The 11,948-nt window shown below is 45.7% G+C and overlaps 1 protein-coding gene across 1 annotated transcript in view; it reads right to left on the minus strand.

The window, feature by feature from the left end:
• The window catches only part of LOC121273272 (zinc finger protein 148-like), a 407,528-nt gene extending 404,834 nt beyond the window's left edge, over positions 1–2,694 (minus strand). The window contains exon 1 of the mRNA XM_041180319.1: positions 2,652–2,694. The gene's annotated coding sequence lies outside the window, so the exon portion shown is untranslated. The remainder of the gene's footprint in view (positions 1–2,651) is intronic.
• Between the last annotated feature and the right edge of the window lie 9,254 nt (positions 2,695–11,948).

The following is an 11,948-nucleotide window of genomic DNA, read 5'->3' on the forward strand; positions in this document are numbered from 1 at the left end:
ACGAGGCTAGAGGATAGATCAATAAAGAAGCAGTGCCAGACATTTAAGGGGATATTTGAGAATACTCAGAATAACTATATTCTTACTATAAAGAAAAATTATAAGGGGAGGATCCACCATCCATGGTTAACTAAAGTGGTTAGGGAAAGCATCAAGCTTAAGGAAAAAGCATATAACTGCACAAAGATGGATGGGCAGGTCAGATGATTAGTCAGGATATAAAGAACAGCAGAGAACAACATCAGGAGAAAGGCATTAGAGTATGAGAGGAAGCTAGCTAGAAATGTAAAAATGGATAGCAAGAGTTTCTACAGGTATTTAAAAAGGACAAGAGTAAGTAAAGTGAGTGTTGGTCCTCTAGAGAGTGACAATGGGAAGTTAATAGTAGATAATAAGGAAATGGTGGATGAAACGAACAAATATTTTGCTTCTGTCTTCACTATAGAGGATACAAAAAACATTCCAGTAATAGCTGTAAGTCAGGAAGCGGAAGGGAGAGGGGAACTTGATGAAATTACAATCACTAGGGAAGCGGTACTGATCAAACTGATGGAGCTGTGGGCTGACAAGTCACCAGGTCCTGATGGACTTCATCCTAGGGTCTTAAAAGAGGAGGCTAATCAGGTAGTAGATGCGTTGGTGCTAATTTTCCAAAATTCCCTAGATTCTGGAAAGGTTCCATCAGGCTGGAAAGTAGCAAATATAACCCCTCTATTTGAGGAGGGAGGGAGGCAGAAAACAGGTAACCATAGGCCAGTTAGCTTGACATCTGTTGTGGGGAAGGTGTTAGAGTCGATCATTAAAGAGGTTATAGCTGGGCGCTTAGGAAAACACAAGGTAATTGGGAAGAGTCAGCATGGTTTTGTGAAAGGAAAATCATGTTGAACCAATTTATTAGAGTTAGTTGAAGGAGTAACATGTGCTATGGATACAGGGAAGCCTGTAGACATACTGTACTTGAATTTCCAGAAGGCATTTGATAAGGTGCCACATCAAAGGTTATTGTGGAAAATAAAAGCTCATGGTGTAGGGAGTAGCATATTAGCATGGATAGAAGATTGGCTGGCTGGCAAAAAACAGAGTTTGCATAAATGGGTCTTTGTCTGATTGGCAGGATGTGATGAGTGGAGTCCCACAGGGGTCTGTGCTGGGGCCTCAACTTTTTACATCAATGACTTCAAAGGCATGGTAGCTAAATTTGCAGACAACACAAAGATAGGTAGGAAAGTTTGTTGTGAAGACGACATAAGGAGTTTGCAGACAGATATTGATAAGTTGAGTGAATGGGCAAAAATCTGCCAGATGGAGTATAATGTGGACTCCCATAGCTACCTCGACTACAGCTCCTCACACCCCGCTTCCTGTAAGGACTCCATCCCATTCTCTCAGTTCCTTCGCCTCCGTCACATCTGTTCTGATGATGCTACCTTCAAAAACAGTTCCTCTGACATGTCCTCCTTCTTCCTTAACCGAGGTTTTCTACCCACGGTCGTTGACAGGGCCCTCAACCGTGTCCGGCCCATCTCCCGCGCATCTGCCCTCACACCTTCTCCTCCCTCCCAGAAACATGATAGGGTCCCCCTTGTCCTCACTTATCACCCCACCAGCCTCCGCATTCAAAGGATCATCCTCCGCCATTTCCGCCAACTCCAGCATGATGCCACCACCAAACACATCTTCCCTTCACCCCCCTTATCGGCGTTCCGTAGGGATCGCTCCCTCCGGGACACCCTGGTCCACTCCTCCACTCCTCCATCACCCCCTACTCCTCAACCCCCTCCTATGGCACCACCCCATGCCCACGCAAAAGATGCAACACCTGCCCCTTCACTTCCTCTCTCCTCACCGTCCAAGGACCCAAACACTCCTTTCAAGTGAAGCAGCATTTCACTTGCACTTCCCTCAACTTAGTCTATAGCATGCGCCGCTCCCAATGTGGTTTCCTCTACATTGGAGAGACCAAACGCAGACTGGCTGACCGCTTTGCAGAACACCTTCGGTCTGTCCACAAGCATGACCCAAACCTCCCTGTCGCTTGCCATTTCAACACACCACCCTGCTCTCATGTCCACACATCTGTCCTTGGCTTGCTGCATTGTTCCAGTGAAGCCCAACACAAACTGGAGGAACAGCACCTCATCTTCTGACTTGGCACTTTTCAGCCTTCTGGACTGAATATTGAGTTCAACAATTTTAGATCATGAACTCTCTCCTCCATCCCCACCCCCTTTCCGTTTCTTCCCCCTCCTTTTTGTTTTTTTCCAATAATTTATATAGATTTTTCTTTTCCCACCTATTTCCATTATTTTTAAATGTATTTCCACCCATTGTTTATCTCTACCTTTTAGCCTTTTTATTATTCCTTCACCCCACCCCCACGAGAGCTATCTGTACGTGGTTTGTCCTGCTTTCTACCCTTAACTAGCACATTCCTTTAGATAATATCACCACCTTTAACACCTCTTTGTCCTTTTGTCTGTGACATGTTTTGATTATCTCCACCTATCACCGGCCCTTCATCCAGCTCTACTGGTCCCACCCCCCTTAAACCAGCTTATATTTCATCCCTTTCTTATTTTTCCTTAGTTCTGTTGAAGGGTCATGAGGACTCGAAATGTCAACTGTGCTCTTCTCCGCCGATGCTGTCAGACCTGCTGCGTTTTTCCAGGTATTTCTGTTTCTGTTTTGGATTTCCAGCATCCACAGTTCTTTGTTTTTATAAATGAGACGTTGTTCACTTTGGCAGGAAGAATAAAAAAGCAAAGTATTACTCAAACGGAGAACGGCTGCAGAATTCCGAGATACAGAAGCATCTAGGGGTTCTCGTGCATGAGCCACAAAAAGTTAGTATGCAGTTACAGTAAGCAATTAAGAAGGCTAATGGAATGCTATCCTTTATTAGGAGAGGAATTGAACATAAAAATAAGGATGTTATGCTTCCATTGGGCGTTGATGAGACCACTTCTTGAATAGTGTGTGTAGTTTTGGTCTCCTTATTTAAGAATGGATGTAAATGCGTTGGAGGTGGTTCAGAGGAGGTTTACTAGATTGATACCTGGAATGAATGGGTTGTCTTATGAGGAAAGGTTAGACAGGCTGGGCTTGTTTCCACTGGAGTTTAGAAGAGTGAGGGGTGATTTGATTGTAATATAAAAGATCCTGAAATGTCTTGACAAGTTGGGCACAGAAAGGATGTTTCCTCTTGTGGGTGAGTTCAGAACTAGGGGGCACAGTTATAAAATTAGAGTTTACCCTTATAGGACAGAGATGAGGAGATTTTTTTTCTGTCAGAGGGTTGTGTGACTTTGGAACTCTGCCTCAAAAGGCAGTGGAAGCAGGGCTACTGAATAATTTTAAGGCAGAGGTAGAGCGATAGGTTATCGGGGGTAGATGGGTATGTAGAACTCAAAACACAAGCAGATTAGCCATGATCTTATTGAATGGCAGAGTAGGCTCAAGGGGCCGAACGGCCTACTTCTGCTCCTATCTCATATATTCCCATTGATGGAATGAAGTGGGTCAAGTGGATCAAGTGCCAGTGGGGAAATATTTAGAGAACAGTGATCATAGTATAACGTTTAGGTTAGCTATGAAAAAGGACAAGGAACAATCCAGAGTAAAATACTAAATTGGGGGAGTGCTAATTTCATTGGGATAAGAACAGATCTGTGCCAGGTAGATTGTAATCAAAAAGTGAGAGGCAAAACTGTAACTGAACAATGGTTGCCTTTAAAGAGATGGTACATGTACAATTGAGGTATGCTCCCATGAAGGGGAAAGGTGGGACAACTGAAGCCAGAGCTCCCTGGATGACTAGAGAGTAAGATGAAGCAGAAAAAGGGTGAGTATGACAGGTGAGGCCCAGGCTCAATGTAGAAAGCTCAAAGGGGAAGTGAAAAAGGAAATGAAGCAAAGAGAGAGCATGAGAAGAGACTGGCAGCCAACATAAAAGGGAATCCAAACGTCTTCTATAAGCAAATGAATAGTAAAGGGATAGTAAAAGGAGGGGTGGGCTAATGGGGACCGAAAAGGGGATCATGGAAGCAGGGGCCAAATGGCCTACCCCTGCTCCTAGTTGCTATGACTCTATATGTCCATAGTAGTTCCAACTGCAATCTTTGCCAGCAAGGCATGAAACAGGACAGCAAAAGGTGTCACGTAATTGGACATATTTCACCAGCGCTGGCTACATAAGGTCCTGGACATCACATGGAAAGGCAGCATTAAAAACAAATAAGCGCTGCAGAGGACTGGTCAGAGGTGCCTGTGGGATATCATGACAGAGAGATGATTTAGGCTGGCAGGACACATATTTTGCCTCCTGGATGTACACCCCACCAGTGCAGCAGTAGAATGGACACCACCAGGTAGAAGAAAATGGAGCTTGCCAAAGACCACCGGGTGAAGTACATTTATGGAGGACCTTCAAGAGCGGGACATCACCTGGGCTGCAGCGAGAGAGATTGCGACTGACCAGGTCCAGTGGTGGAGTCTTGATGCCTATTAGTCTAAGTAAGTCAGTCCAGTTCAGTTTCTGGTAAATGATAACCGACCCCCCACCCCCTCCCCCCTCCCCCTCCCACCCCCTCCCCCTCCCCCCCCCCTCCCCCCCTGTTGATAGTTGTGGATTCAGTGATGTTAAAACCATTGAATGTCAAGGTGAGATGATTAGATCTCTCTTGTTGGGAGTGGTCATTGCCTAGCACTTGTGTGGCGCAAATCTTACTTGCCACTTAGCAACCCAAGCCTGAATGTTGGGTGTCCACGTTTTGCTGTATATGGATACAGACTGCTTCATTATCTGAGGAGCTGCAAATGGGGCTGAACATTGTGCAATCATCAGCAAACATTCCCACTTCTGACCTTCTGATGGAAAGGTGGTCAATGGTGAAGCAGCTGAAGATGGTTGGGCCTAGGACATTACCCTGGAGAGCTCCTGCAGTGACTGACCTCCAACAACTATTCTTCCTTTATGCTAGGTACAGTTCCGAACCACTGGAGAGTTTCCCCCCCACCCCCAATTCCCATTGCCTTCAGTTTTTAAAGTTTATTTTATGGGAATGAATATTTACGACATTTGGCAATGGTTTCATGGTCATCATTGGACTTTTTTAAATTCCGAATTCCACCACAGTGCCGTGGTGGAATTCAAACCCAAATCCCCCAGAGCATTACCCGAGGTCTCTGGATTACTAGTGACAATACCACTGCGCCACCCATAGATCTACTTTGCTGGAGCTACTTGATATAAACACTGGCTTTATGTCAAAAGCAGTCACTATCACCTCCCCTGTTTTGTCCACATTTGGATCAAAGCTGTAATGAATCAGGAGCCAAGTGGCCCTGGTGAAAGCCAAACTGAGCGTCAGCGAGCAGCTTATTGCTCAGTGCCGCTTGATAACACTGTCAATGATCCCTTCCCTCACTTTGCTGATTGAGTGTAAGCTGATGAAAGTGGTAATTGGCCTGGTTGGATTTGCCCTGATTTTCCACATTACAGCTGTAGCTGTAATAGGGTTGTAGCTGTCCTGGAACAACTTGGCTAGGGATGCAGTTCGTTCTGGAAAAGACTTCAATACTATTGTCAGAAGGTTGTCAGGGCTCATAGTCTTTGCAGTATCCAGTGCATTCAGCCATTTCTTGATATCACGTGGAGTGAATTGAATTAGTTGAATCTGTGATGCTGGGGTCCTCAGGAAGAGGCCGAGGTGGATCGTCCACTTCTAGCTGAAGATGGTCGCAAATGCTTCAGCTTTGCCTTTTCCACTGATGTGCTGTGCTCCCTAGTCATTAAGGATGGGGATATTTGTGGAGCCTGCTCTTCCAGTTAGTTGTTTAATTGTCCATCACCATTCACGACTAGATGTGGCAGGCCGCAGAGCTTATCCGATTGTCGACTGTGGGATCGCTTTACTCTATCACATACTTCTTCCGCTGCTTGGCATGCAAATAGTCCTGTGTTGTAGCTTCACCAGGTTGATGGCTTATTTTTAGAACAAAAACAGAATTACCTGGAAAAACTCAGCAGGTCTGGCAGCATCGGCGGAGAAAAGAGTTGACGTTTCGAGTCCTCATGACCCTTCCACAGAACTTGAGTTCGAGTCCAAGAAAGAGTTGAAATATAAGCTGGTTTAAGGTGTGTGTGTGGGGGGCGGAGAGATAGAGAGAGAGAGAGAGAGAGAGAGAGAGAGAGAGAGGGGTGGGGGGGGGGGGTGTGTGTGGTTGTAGGGACAAACAAGCAGTGATGGAAGCAGATCATCAAAAGATGTCAACGACAATAGTACAATAGAACACATAGGTGTTAAAGTTAAAGTTGGTGAGATTATCTAAACGAATGTGCTAATTAAGAATGAATGGTAGGGCACTCAAGGTATAGCTCTAGTGGGGGTTGTTTTTTTTTATATATATATACATATATATATATAATGGAAATAGGTGGGAAAAGGAAAATCTTTATAATTTATTGGAAAAAAAAGGAAGGGGGAAACAGAAAGGGGGTGGGGATGGGGGAGGGAGCTCACGACCTAAAGTTGTTGAATTCAATATTCAGTCCGGAAGGCTGCAAAGTCCCCAGTCGGAAGACGAGGCGCCGCCCCCCCAGTCCACGCCGGGCCCCACCGGAACAATGCAGAAAGCCAAGGACAGACACGCTGGAGCGGTGCAGCGGGCCGGGGGCGGGCGTGTGGGCGGGAGAGCGGGGTGGAGTGTTGGGGTGGCGGGCGACAGGGAGGTTTGGGTCAAGAATGGCCCGGACCTCCCTGTCGCTTGCCATTTTGGCGCTCCGCCCTGCTCTCTTGCCCACGTGTCTATCCTTGGCTTGCTGCATTGTTCCGGTGGGGCCCGGCGTGGACTGGGGGGGCGGCGTCTCGTCTTCCGACTGGGGACTTTGCAGCCTTCCGGACTGAATATTGAATTCAACAACTTTAGGTCGTGAGCTCCCTCCCCCATCCCCACCCCCTTTCTGTTTCCCCCTTCCTTTTTTTTTCCAATAAATTATAAAGATTTTCCTTTTCCCACCTATTTCCATTATATATAAAAAAAACAACCCCCACTAGAGCTATACCTTGAGTGCCCTACCAACCATTCTTAATTAGCACATTCGTTTAGATAATCTCACCAACTTTAACACCTATGTGTTCTACTGTACTATTGTCGTTGACATCTTTTGATGATCTGCTTCTATCACTGCTTGTTTGTCCCTACAACCACACACACCCCCCCCCCCACCTCTCTCTCTCTCTCTCTCTCTCTCTCTCTCTCTATCTCTCCGCCCCCCACACACACACCTTAAACCAGCTTATATTTCAACTCTTTCTTGGACTCGAACTCAAGTTCTGTCGAAGGGTCATGAGGACTCGAAACGTCAACTCTTTTCTTCTCCGCCGATGCTGCCAGACCTGCTGAGTTTTTCCAGGTAATTCTGTTTTTGTTTTGGATTTCCAGCATCCGCAGTTTTTTTGTTTTTAGGCTTATTTTTAGATATGGCTGGGACTGCTCCTGGCATGCCCTCCTGCACTTTTCAGTGAACCAGAGTTGATGCCCCTCGATAGTAATGGTAAAGTCGGGGATATTCCAGGCCATGGGGTTACAGATTGTGGTTGAATACAATTCTGCTGCTGCTGATGGCCCACAGCCCCCGGTTTTGAGTTGCTAGATCAGTTTGAAATCTATCCCATTTAGCATGGTAGTAGTGCCACACAACATGGCAGAGGGGACCTTCAATGTGAAGGCAAGACTTCGTCTCCACAAGGACTGTGCAGTGGTCACTCCTACTAATACAGTCATGGATAAATGTTTCTGTGACAGGTAGGTTGGTGAGGCTGAGGTCAAATAAGTTGTCCCCTCTTGTTGGTTTCCTCACTGTTTGTCGCAAATCCAGTCTAGCAGTTTACCACTCAGACAGCTCAGTTAGTAGTAACAGACAGTGAAGCATTCTTGCCACCCTCAGTGCTTCATCTAAATTGGTGTTCAACATGGAGTAGTACCGATTCATCAGCTGAGGGAGTGGGCATAGGTGGTAATCAGCAGGAGGCTTCCTTGCCCACATTTGACTTGACACCACGAGACTTCCAGGGTCGTGTTGAGAACTCCCAGGGCAACTCTTTATCACTGTGCCACCACCTCTAGTTGATCTGTCCTGCCAGTGGGACAGGACATGCCCAGGGATGGTGACAGTGGTATCTGGGACACTGTTTGTAAGGTATGATTCCGTGAGTATAACTACGGGATCTCTCTCAATTTGGCACAAGCCCCCAGGTGTTAGTAAGGAGGACTTTGCAAGGTCAACAGCTGTCGCTTCCAGTACCTAAGTCAATGCCGGTGGTCTGCCAAGTTTCACTGCTTTTAGACTTTGATACAACTGAGAGGCTTGCTAGGTCCATTTCAGAGGGCAGTTAAGAGTCAACCATATTGCTGGAGGTCTGTAATCACATGTAGGCCAGACTGAGTAAGGGCAGCAGATTTCTTTCCGTAAAGGATATTAGTGAAGTGAACCAGGTGGATTTTTGTGACAATAGTTTAATGGGTCATCATTATTGAGATAGCTTTTAATTCTAGATTTATTATTTGAATTGAAATTCCACCAGCTGCCATGGTGGGATTTGAACCTATGACCTTACCACTATGCAACCACCTCCCCCTGAAGAGACAGCAATCTAAAAGCAAAATATTTACAAGTTCTAATGAAAAGTTATTGACCTGAAACTGAACCATTAACTCTGTTCCTCTCTCCACAGATGCTGCCTGATCTGAGTTATTTGCAGCACTTTCTGTTTTTATAGCTGGAGAGAGAACTGTTTACAATGTCAGCTAACCATGGGAGCCAGGAGGAGAAACGGGGTGATCCAACATGAAACTTCAAATGGATTTAACCCTTACTCTTTAAATCAAATATTTAGGGAAATAAAAAAAAACATGGCAACACCACATTGGATGGGCAAAGCATCAACAAATACGTATCTGCGGTCCAGCATGGTTCTGAGAAGTAGACACATTTTAAAATAAGAGTTAAGAACAGTGAAGCTGTGGAGTTTGTTTTGAGGTGAGCACTATTCGGGGCTTTTGGGGAGGGGGGTACTGTCTGGAATTATTAAATAAAATGTAAACCAGACATCAAAACTCCAAATTTTAGAACAGATCCTCAAGAATACCTCAGGCCCGTGGAAAGTGTAAACGGCCCGACCACCATCTTCGCTTCAGAAACACACTAAAGATGAGACAAGGTCCAGCTTCGACTTGCTAATTCTTCCTTCAAAAACTAAACCAGCGGTGCTGGTTTGTGATGTATTTTTAGATGGGATTTCCTCCCCTGTTCCCCTTGCTTTGGGGTTTGCATTCTGGGTTTACCTTGAACAAAAGTCGCCCTGGAACTCAGGCTGAGGCCTGGCCTAGTTACACAGCCTGAAATCCAGGCCTCTCTCCCGCTTCCACATAACCCGGCTCCCAGCGCCCGTTCCCCACACCCCCCCCCCACTCCAAGTTCAAAGTGAGCGGCAGCATTGACTGACTCACCGAGAGACACGCTCCTCACAGCATCAGCTCTGCATCAGCCTTGGGCGGCAAGTTTACAAAACAAAAACACCGACCGCAGCGCAAAAAAAAAACCCAGCCGAGTCCACCTGCAGCACGCCGGGAAATACCGCATCTGTCCCACAGCGGGATTTGAAGCCGCCGGTGCCATGACGCTTGCTGGCAACGGCCGCCCGGACGAACAGCTCGCCGCCGCCATCTTAACTACTGGCAAATTCCAACCCAACAGTTGTGTCCTCTGCAAAAGCTGCGTGGTCTGGCTCACTTTCACCTCAAGAGTGTCACAGGTCTGGAAATATGAAATATGTCTTTTATCTTCCCGGGGCTAGATACAGTATTGTATGTTGTAAAGCATTTTAATTGTAGTTCATTCGAGTGTTACTTGAGAGCCCAGCAGTTTCCTGCTCATAATTCTAAAGTTATGCTAAAATATGCCATAACTTTAGAATTAAGAGCAGGAAGCAGATTCAAAAGGTTCGCAATTTAAACACAATTCTGAATTTAGACTGAGCTGTCAGTTAGTTGTTGTACTGCTTTCAATTTAGTCATCTGCAATCCTACATACACAAACTCTCTATTTACTGTCTGTGACTTTGCTGGAGAGATTGAAGAGCTTCTCCAAACACAATCTCATGTTGAATCCTGCAGTATGTCTCTGGTGGCTTCCTTATACATTGCAGCAAAGAGGAGATCGAAGAGTTTGTGGAGCCATGACTCATCCCTGCTTTATGCCACTGGTTAACACAAAGCATCAGCCATCCCATCACAGGCACAAACACATCCAATCATGCCATCAGTAGGCACAGGATTTTGACAAATTTGTTTGGACCTTGGACCACAAGGAAGGACGGCATCCCAACTTATAGCAAACAAATTTGTGTGCTGCCAAAAACTTTGGTCTCCAAATCAGTGCCTCCAAGACTGAGGGTTTCAGCCAGCACCAGGCATATGCTATGAAGCACCAGTCATAACAGTGTGCTCTCTTGGGATGCCACTATTAATGAAGATATCCATACCCACATCCAGAAAGCAAGGTCTACCGCCAGTCAACTCCATGATCATGTCTGGAAGCAGCATGGCACTAAGCTAAAGACTAAAATCAAACTTTACCAGGCAATTATCCTTACCACCTTGCTGCATAGCGCATAATCCTGAATCTGCTATCGGCACCACATCAAAGCTCTGGAAAGCTTCCACCAAAGACACCTTAGATCATGAGAATCTGTCATGAGAATTCATTGGCAGGACAAAATCACAAACAAGGGCCTGCATCATGCTGGGCTCAACAGCAATGAAACTGCCATCCAGAAAATTCAACTTAGATGGGCAACCTGTGTCTCCCACATGGATGATTACAGAATCCCCAAGCAGATTATCTATGGGGAACTGTCTCAGGGCAAACGACATCGAGGTGGTCATTACAATCGATACAAGGACACCCTAATAAAGAAGCCTTACAAACTTCTGCATTGCAAACCATTTCTCCTGGGAAAACACTGCAAGCAACTGGTCCACATGGAGACAAACACCGAAATGTGGCTCAGGATGTTTTGAGGACCAAACATGCCAAAACTTCAACATCCGATATGCCCGGAGGAAGGCCAGAGCTCGCACAGCTGCAGAAGTTCCTCCAAGCACCAACAATGACCACACAAACTGTCAGTTCCGTGGATGTCCATGCCAATCCCGCATCGGACTCTTCAGACATGAGGGGACCCACAGAAGACAAAATCATTTGCAGCTAACATAGTTGAACAACAAGGAATCTACAACGAGCTCAATTTAGTATACTGTATTCGCTTCTCGTGTGATCTCCTCTACATTGGGGAGGCCAAACGCAGACTGGGTGACCACTTTGTTGAACATCACTGTTCAGTCCGCATGCATGACCCCGAGCTTCATGTTGCTCATCACTTCAATCCTCCACCTTACTCTTCACTCTGACCTTTCTGTTCATGGCATGCTAGAGTATCCTAATGAAGCTCAATGCAAGTTCGAGGAACAACGCCTCAGCTTTTGGCTCGGTCCTCTACAGCCTTCTAGACTCAACATGGAGTTTAAAAATTTTAGATCACAAGCTCTATCACCATTTTGTGTTTTTTTGCTGGTTCGGTTCTCTTTCATTATTTCTTGATGTTGCATTCAGATGGCTGCTATTCACCCATTTACACATTATCTAGACATGGTTTGTTTCATTACTTTACCCATTACCACCCCCTTTGGCTTTTGTACCAGGAAACCTTTCATCGTTTAACCTCTCCTGCCTTTTATCCTATCTTAGCCTTCCCCTTCATTCTTCCTTCTCCTCCTTCTCATCATTTGTTCAAAACCTATTACATTTCTATCTTTCCTCGGTTCTGATGAAGGGTCTTCAACCTGAAACACGAAATCTGACCCTGATAAGCATAACCAGACACACA

The sequence above is a fragment of the Carcharodon carcharias genome, chromosome X, assembly GCF_017639515.1.
Source record: "Carcharodon carcharias isolate sCarCar2 chromosome X, sCarCar2.pri, whole genome shotgun sequence".
NCBI lineage: Eukaryota > Metazoa > Chordata > Chondrichthyes > Lamniformes > Lamnidae > Carcharodon > Carcharodon carcharias.